The sequence below is a fragment of the Oryctolagus cuniculus genome, chromosome 19, assembly GCF_964237555.1.
Source record: "Oryctolagus cuniculus chromosome 19, mOryCun1.1, whole genome shotgun sequence".
NCBI classification, from domain to species: domain Eukaryota; kingdom Metazoa; phylum Chordata; class Mammalia; order Lagomorpha; family Leporidae; genus Oryctolagus; species Oryctolagus cuniculus.
Genome location: NC_091450.1, coordinates 51,422,294 through 51,431,479, shown reverse-complemented (window position 1 = coordinate 51,431,479; position 9,186 = coordinate 51,422,294). Strand labels below are relative to the sequence as shown.

Here is a 9,186-nt window from a genome sequence, read left to right as displayed (position 1 = left end):
GTGCCTCACATGATTAATGACATCATAAATAAGAGTGTCAATTGTTAAATCAACAACGGGAGTTACTGTGCACCTACTCCCCATGTAGGATCTCTCTGTCCTTAATGTGTAGTACTATGTGAATTAACGGTAAAACTACTACTCAAACAATACTCTACACTTTGTGTGTCTGTGTGGGTGCAGTCTGTTGAAATCTTTACTTAGTATATACTGAGTTGATATTCCGTATATAAATATAATTGAAAATGAATCTTGATGAAGAATGGGATGGGAGAGGGACTGGGAGATGGGACGGTTGCGGGTGGGAGGGAGGTTACAGAGGGAAGAACTGCAATAATCCAAAAGTTGTACTTTGGAAATTTATATTTATTTATTTTTTATAGACTTTATTTACTTATTTGAGAGGTAGAGTTACAGACAGTGAGAGAGAGAAACAGAGAGAAAGGTCTTCCTTCCATTGGTTCGCCCCCCCAAATGACCACTACAGCTGGTGCACTGCACCAGTCTGAAGCCAGGTGCCAGGTGCTTCCTCCTGGTCTCCCACGCGGGTGCAGGCGCCCAAGCACCTGGGCCATCCTCCACTGCACTCCTGGGCCCAGCAGAGAGCCAGACTGGAAGAGGAGCACCCAGGACTAGAACCCGGTGCCCATATGAGATGCTGGCGCCGCAGGCGGAGGATTAGCCAAGTGAGCCACAGCACCAGCCCCCGAAAATTTATAATTATTAAATAAAAGTAGGAAAAAAAGAAAGGGTTTCATGAATGCCACTCTGTTACAATCTCCTTTCTTGTCCATCTTACCTTTGTTCTTGTGACCAGACCCTTCATTAACCATCACTTCCTGTCCCAAGGCCCACCAGTGAGTGTGTTGTTAGTTCTGCATATCTGAACACCAGCTGTGTACCAGGGACTACAGGAATGAAAGCAGAGAGACAAAGTCTTGTCCTGGACAAGCTCACAGTCTTATACAAGATATGGGTATTTAGCAAAAAAATGGTGATAAAATGGGTTAAGTACGTTATGTATATAGGTAGTGTGTTACAGAAGCTCTGGATACGATAGCTCTGCCTGGGGGAATGAGAGAAAAGTATCAAAGAGAAGGAAGACCCTTGAGTTGGATATCTTGAAACATGGCTAGGAGTTTCTCAAGCTGAAAACATTGAGGAACATCAAGTAGTGACTGCCTATATGCAGAACCATGACAAGTCTGGCATGACAGAAGCAGGGGCTGTTTGGGAGGAGGGCGGCTTGGAATAGGAAGTTGTGAACAGACCTGAGAATGAGGCCTTGGAATCCCCTCTAAGGGATTAGGGCTTTGGCAAGTATGCAAGAGATGAGAAAAGATCAGACAGAGTCACCTGTGATTTCTAGGAAAATGCAGGTGGTATGCAGGCCTAAAGCAGAAAAAGCCTGGAAGAAAGAATCCAGACAGAAGTAATAGTTATCAGCATATGTTCAGCTTTGGTCTGAGTGCTTGTGTAGGTCCTGAGACACCACTGGTATTGATTTGGTGACTACTAGGAGACAGATTGTTGGAAATAGGGTGCTGCCAAACTTTCCAACTTGGAAGGCAACTCAGATGGAGCCACCACTGCAGAGATCCAGTGCAATGTGTGGAGCAGGTTTAAAGGGAAGAGGAGGCCGGCGCCATGGCTCACTAGGCTAATCCTTCACCTTGTGGGGCCGGCACAACGGGTTCCAGTCCCGGTCGGGGCGCCGGATTCTGTCCCGGTTGCCCCTCTTCCAAGCCAGCTCTCTGCTGTGGCCTGGGAGTGCAGTGGAGGATGGCCCAACTACTTGGGCCCTGCACCCCATGGGAGACCAGGATAAGTACCTGGCTCCTGCAATTGGATCAGTGCGGTGTGCCGGCCGCAGTGCGCCGGCTGCAGCGCGCCAGCCGCGGCGGCCATTGGAGGGTGAACCAACAGCCAAAGGAAGACCTTTCTCTCTGTCTCTCTCTCTCACTATTCACTCTGCCTGTCAAAAATAAAAAAAATTGGCCGGCGCCACGGCTCACTAGGCTAATCCTCCGCCTAGAGGCGCTGGCACACCGGGTTCTAGTCCCGGTCGGGGCGCTGGATTCTGTCCCGGTTACCCCTATTCCAGGCCAGCTCTCTGCTGTGGCCAGGGAGTGCAGTGGAGGATGGCCCAGGTGCTTGGGCCCTGCACCACATGGGAGACCAGGAAAAGCACCTGGCTCCTGGCTCTTGCCATCGGATCAGCGCGGTGCACCGGCCGCAGTGCGCCGGCCGCGGCGGCCATTGGAGGGTGAACCAATGGCAAAGGAAGACCTTTCTCTCTGTCTCTCTCTCTCACTGTCCACTCTGCCTGTCAAAAAATAAAATAAAATAAAAAATAAAAAAATTTAAAAAATTAAAAAAATTAAAAAATAAAAAATAAAAAAAAAGGGAAGAGGAAGTTTGTGGTACCCACAAGACACTCAAGTGTGTGTCTCTAACAGGCAGGTGGCAATGGAGATTTGGATCTCATGGTGAAGGCTGATGATGGAGACACTACTTTGGAAGGTAGTCTCATAGAAACATTGGTTGAAGCCACAACAGTAAGATCACCTCAAGAGAAATGGGGCACCCAAAAGGAGCAAAGCATTTCAGATGTGGTCTGAAATGATAGGTAATGCACAAGTAAGAGAGAAGGAAGAGAAGTACAAAGAATCCATCAAGGATAGCACAAAGTAGGCAGCCACACACAAGGAGTCAAGTCACAGGGTTATATTTGTAGAATAAACCAGTGGATGGAGAATCTCCCTCTCTACTATCCCCTCTTCCCTCCTCCCTCCCCTTTTTCCTCTCCCTGCTTCCCTCTCCCCTCCCCTCTGTCCTCTGTCCTCTGTCCTCCATCCTCTCTCCTCTCTCCCTCCTATCCATTCCCAACCAGCTCCCTCCCTTTCAAACAATTTTAAAAATACATTTGTACAGAAAGATTTCGTTGGATGCTGAGTGGAAAACATATTACAGAGGAAAAGATTACTGATAGAAGAAATCAGCTCAGAGGTCACTGAATTCAGTCAAGAGAATTATGGTGGGATGGGCTATGGTTGGGGTTATAACCAGGCATTTGGGGCATCCAGGGTACAGAATTTATGTAGGCACTTGCTCTATGAGCCATGCAAGAACAGAGTTCAGCTTTGCCTTGGCTTAGAGTGGTGGCAGATATAGGCAGGTTGAAGATACATTTTGGTGGTGAAATCAAATTTATTGTGCAGATTCTTGGGTTCCTAAGTAACAGTTTTGAAAAACTATTAATGTTGGACGGCGCCCAGCTCACTTGGCTAATCCTCCACCTATGGCACCGGCAATCTAGTCCTAGTTGGGGCAGCGGATTCTGTCCCAGTTGCTCCTCTTCCAGAACAGCTCTCTGCTGTGGCCTGGAAAGGTAGTGGAGGATGGCCCAAGTGCTTGGGCCCTGCACCCACATGGGAGACCAGGAGGAAGTACTTGGCTGCTGGTTTCGCATCAGCGCAGTGCGCCAGCCATAGTAGCCATTTGCGGGGTGAACCAATGTAAAGGAAGACCTTTCTCTCTGTCTCTTTCTCTCACTGTCTAACTCTGCCTGTCAAAAAAAGACTATTAATGCAACATATTATGGAGGATCTTAAATATCAAAGGTCTGATGTTTCACTTCCTCCCATAGCCTATCTAAATCAATACTCAAATGATATAAATCATAAGAAATACTCTCTTGTACTACTCCCAGACCATTTTCAATGTTTTACAAAATGTTCACATAGCAAATATGAAAAGCTTCAACACATTCTTCTTTTCTAATTTCTGCTGCAATAAATACATGAACAACATACCGATTTCTTCTGTACCCATCTTAAAAGTGGAGTCACTGACTTATATACTAATTTATGTTACTCATACATATTTTACTCTTATTTTTAATGAGATCATTGCCAGTACACATATTGTTTGCTTAGCTTTATTTTTACATTAAGCCAATGTCTGCCATGCAGCAATCAAAAAACTGACAGTAAATTATACGGGTTTGTAGTCCAATTTAGACTCTAGCTTCTTAGAATAACCCACCTTTTTTTTGACAGGCAGAGTGGACAGTGAGAGAGAGAGAGACAGAGAAAAAGGTCTTCCTTTTTCCTTAGGTTCACCCCACAATGGCCACTGCGGCCTCGAACACCACGTTGATCCAAAGGCAGTAGCCAGGTGCCTCTCCTGGTCTCCCATGTGGGCGCAGGGCCCAAGGACTCGGGCCATCTTCCAATGCACTCCCGGGCCACAGCAGAGAGCTGGACTGGAAAAGGAGCAACCGGGACAGAATCCAGCGCCCCAAACGGGACTAGAACCCGGGGTGCCGGTGCCGCAGGCGGAGGATTAGCCTAATGAACCATGGTGCCAACCAGAATAACCCACTTTTCTGATGGCTTTCATGAAGTCTTTCTGTACTACAAAATTATGATCAGCACGAACTGCAAACATACCAGCTTCAGTACAAACACTTTAGGTTTGCTCCAATAAAGCCATCTAAAAGGTTCATGCTTGCTTCATAATCTATTTCATAATGTTTTGTAATGGGAGCTGTGTGGATTTTCAATATATCTAACCTGGCTTGTTCGTGTGGTAAATCAATATGTATTTTTCTGTCCAATCTTCCCAGACGTAGCAAAACCGGGTCCAGTGTATCTGGTCTGTTTGTAGCCATGGTCATTTTAACTCTATGCAGAGTATCAAACCCATCCATTTGATTTAGCAGCTCTATTAAAGTTCTCTGAATCTGTCAGCTGATGTACCCTCAGGAAACCGATGACCACCAATCACATCTATTTCATCCATAAAAATGATGCATGTTTGATGGTCGGTCTCTGGCATAATAAAACATTTCTCTGATCAAACAGGCACTTTCACCAATCTATTTGTCTACAATAGAACTTGATACAACCTTTAAGAAGTTACAATCCAGCTGACTAGCAACAGTTCTCACCAAAAGCATTCTTCCTGTGCCTGGAGTTCCATATAACAAACAGCCTTTTGGAGGTATTACTCCTACATGCTGGGATAACTCTAGGTTTTTAAGAGGTAATTCTATTACCTCTCTTAAATTGGATCTGACAGCCCTCTAATCTCAGAGTAAAAAATATTCCCTGGGTTCCAATGAGGCATATTGTAAACCAGTGAATCCATCACTCCTGGCAAATCTCTCATGATACTTAGTGTAGTCATATCCAAAGAAGCTCTTGTTCCTGGATTCAGCTTACTTTTGTCAAGTTGTCTGTGACAGCCGACGATGTATCTTGGAGGGGTGAGGAGTGAGAAGAAAGTTCTGGAATAGATGCCAGTGCTGGCTGCACAACTTTGCACATGTGCTGCTAGTGAATGTTCACCTTAAAATGGTATAAAGGAACTAAGGTAAACACCAAAGAGAACTGCTAATGAGTAATGTGAGTTAGCATTCATTCTGATCTAGTTCTCATGACTCCCCTTGCCCTAGCCCAAAGAAATAAGGGGTTGGGCTTAAGTTATGGGGATTACTGCTCCTCCGCAGGAAGCTGGAAAACCCAACGAGCACAGCCAGCCTTGCATGCGTGCACATGGGACTTTGAGACTGTGTCACTCTGTGGCTGCCTGGCTACAGTGCTGTGCGTGCATTTGTTCCTCTGTGCATGTGGTTTTTTGAAAACTGACATTTAACATGCTGTCATGTTTCAAATAGATTTTGATGGACATACATAAAAAACTGTCATGGGGCTGGTATTGTGTCCCAACAGGTTAAGCCTCTGCCTGAGGCATCCCATTTGGGTGCTGGTTTGAGACCCACTGGCTAATTCACTTTCAAATCCAGATCTCTGCTAATGCACCTGGGAAAGCAGCAGAGGATGGCCCCAGTGCTTGGGCCCCAGCATCCACATGGGAGACCCAGAGGAAGCTCCTGGCTTTATCATGGCCCAATCTCGGGGATTGGGGTCATTTGGGGAGTGAACCAGCAGTTGGATGATCTCTGTGTGTCTCTCCTCCTCTCTCTGTTAACTCTGCCGTTCAAAGAAATAAGAAAACTTTTAAAAAAAGGACAGTCATATCTTTTAATATTTTCACCTTTCTTCATTCATTGAAGACACAAACAGACCTGTTCTATCAAACAGCTTATAAAACAGACCCTTAAACTGCATCTGATTTCAATGAGAGAGTCTGTATGCATTTTGTCAGACTTAGAAATAAGGTAAGCATCATTTTAAAGTAAAGCAAAGCTCCAAACTTTTGAGTTCTAAAGATAACAAATGAATAAATAAGAAAAGTTTGCTAAAATGATCAATTTCATTAGTTGTTGAGATGGTTGGATGCCAGATGTTTGGATGCCAATGTCCTCAGATGACACGAGGTCCAAACATCTCAAAACACCAGAGCCAAGAGAACCTCATCTCACGTACACAACCCTCACTGGGAGGGTCTGCGTGCTAGACTTTTTAGAAAGGCTAGTTTGTTTAAAAATGCTTGGTGTGAACAGAGCCAAGCCTGTATGCTTCTAACTGTATCACTCCTTGTTACGAAAGAGGGAAACGTCATTAACCAGGCACACAGAACCACCCCAATTAGTTCCAAGGTCTCAGAGGAAGCAGGGTTCACAACCACTGATACACAGTATTCACTGGATAAACGCCAACAAGCCTCCTTCAGCAAGACAAAATGTTCATGTGCTCATGAAGTACCATGCATGGAACCGCCCAACTGGTAAAGAAGGGATTGCCTGTGACATTCACCAAAGTGGAACCCAGAGAGGTAGACATGCTCTTCATTTCCAAAGTGAATTCCAAGATGACCATGTCATGGGGAGGTGGGGGGAGGCGATTCACAAAGAGGAGTAACAAACCGGAGGAAACAGTGAGCAAAAATTAGTGAAAAATTGACCTACAAATGCTTTTCAGGGACTTTTAATGATTACCTTAGTAAGACCAAACTGTTTCCTAGATTCACAGCCACTCCTCTAATTACATGCTTGAGAAAATTCTAAGCCATTCGGGGTAGCTGTAACTCAGGGACAGAAAGCAATAAAGTAACACAGCGATGAACAAAGCACTTCTGCCTGAAGGTGCTGTGGGGGTTGGCCGGGGACTCCTCACTAACCCAGCACAGCCGCCAGCCTGAGGCTAGTTAGCAATCACTATTTTCTCCTATCTTTAGATGCCTGTGCATGGTTCCCACTGATCCCTCAGGGGCATGCCATCATACCACGCGTGGAACTGGGAAGCTGAGAAATGCCACTTCCCTGGGGTCAGCAAAGAACCCACTTTACTAATCACTGCAACCGCCACAAGATCAAGTGTGGCAGAGGCACCTGTGCTAGCAAGCACAGCCCAGGCCCCCACTGCACCTGCCTGTGGGGCAGGGACTCACAGGGCCCTCAGCCTCATCTTAGCTACTTTTTTGCTCAGAGAAGGAAGGCTGGAACTGGCAAGACCCACCACACTCCTGCCCTCAGAATCTCAACTCCAGACAGCCCAAGCTGAAATCCAGGCAACCCTGAAAAGTCAAGGCTTTTGGCCCTGCAGAGACACTCCCAGCAGACAAGTCGCACCGCACCTCCAGGACCCTCCCTGCACTCCTCACACACTCACCTCTCACATTAGCCCACACCCTGCAGCCCAGGAGGGGCAAGCACAGCAGGATTTAAACTGGAACTTCACTGATATCTATATATGGCCTAGGGCTGGTTCCCACTTCCTTTAACTCATATTTAAAAAGGTATCAGTGGTGCCTTCCTCACAGAGTTTTGAAGAGGATTAGACAGGACAATGTGGTATAATTAAATAAAACTCTTGCTTCCCCTCCTTGTGTTGTTATTTAGAAATGAGACAATGGTACATTAAGAAACCTGACCACTGAAAGTGCTTCATTAATGCTGATTCTCTTAAACATCCCTTCTTGGCCCTCCTACCTTTATTCCTGTAAACAGACCTTTCTATAACCAACAGTTCCTGTCCCAAGATCCAACAGTGAGTGCATTGTTAGTTCTGCATAAGCTGAATTCCAACTGTGTATCAGGGACTACAGGAATGAAAGCAGAGACAAAGTCCTGCCCTGGACAAGCTCACAGTCTTATACGTGATATTGGTATTTAGCAAATAAATGGTGATAAAAGGGGTAAGCACTTTACATATACAGGTAGTGTGTTACACAAACTCAAGTTGCCCGAGGGCATCGGTTCCTGAACCCACACTGGAGTACTAGATAAAGTACATGGCTTTAGCTTCGGCATGGCCCACCACCAGCCATTGTAGCCACCTGCAGTGTGAACCCATACCCTGAAGATCTCTCCCGCCCCGCCTCATCTAGAACTCTGCTTTGCAAACCATTCTTTAAATAGAATAAAATATCTAGTACTTACTGTGAGGTGTCAGAATCTTGGGGCAGGCTGGAACAGGGCACTGAGGGATTCTTGGCATTTCTCTAAGCTTCTGCTTTCTCCTCTGTGTGTGCAGTCTGTGAAAATTCACCGGATTACATGCCAATTAATTTGAGTGCCCCGTGTCCCCATGTTCCTGCACACACACCTTACGCTGCTGAACAACCCGGAGCAGAGAGGCTGTCAGTCAAAGCCTCTTCGACAGACGCAGCTAGCCAAGGCTACTTCTGGCCAGGCACAGAAAACCCCCCAAATGGACCCAGAGCCCTGGGGAAAGTTCTTCCTCTCACAATCCCCCTCCCACACACAAGCCCTGGGACTCCTGTCACTCTCCCCTTCCTTTCCTCTCCCCCACATGTGTTTCTCCCCCTCCCTCCCTCGCCTCTCCACTTTCATTCTCCCCACTTCCTCTCTCCTCCTGCTTCCCCTTTGACCCTCTCCTCTCCTCCACCTTCTATCCCAGCTACACCCTACACACACCCCTCCCCCCGCTCTGCACCCCAGGCCATGACTACCCCATCACAGGAAGGCCACCGCGCCAAACTCCCCACACAAAGAGCGTTTCTGTTCCTCAGGAACAGGAACTGAGTCCCAAAGTGTAGTCTTCAGGTAGGGGTCGAAGCAGAGGACCACGCCTGGAAGTTTCCAGAAGCCCAAGGAAACTGATGCGGCCGCCTCCGGCTGTAGCCTCACCTGATCCCAGCCTGAGTCTGCAGGGCCCTGGGTCTCCTCAGGTTCAGCCACCAGCGTTGAAGGCGGCTCCTCAAGGCTCTGGGCAGGAGCGGACACATGCACTCCCACCAGTGCATCGAGGGCAG

At 46.9% G+C, this 9,186-nt stretch overlaps 1 pseudogene; it reads right to left on the bottom strand.

Annotated features, from left to right (window-relative positions):
• Positions 1–750: 750 nt before the first annotated feature.
• LOC138846960 (26S proteasome regulatory subunit 10B pseudogene) lies at positions 751–5,336 on the bottom strand (annotated as a pseudogene).
• Positions 5,337–9,186: the final 3,850 nt, after the last annotated feature.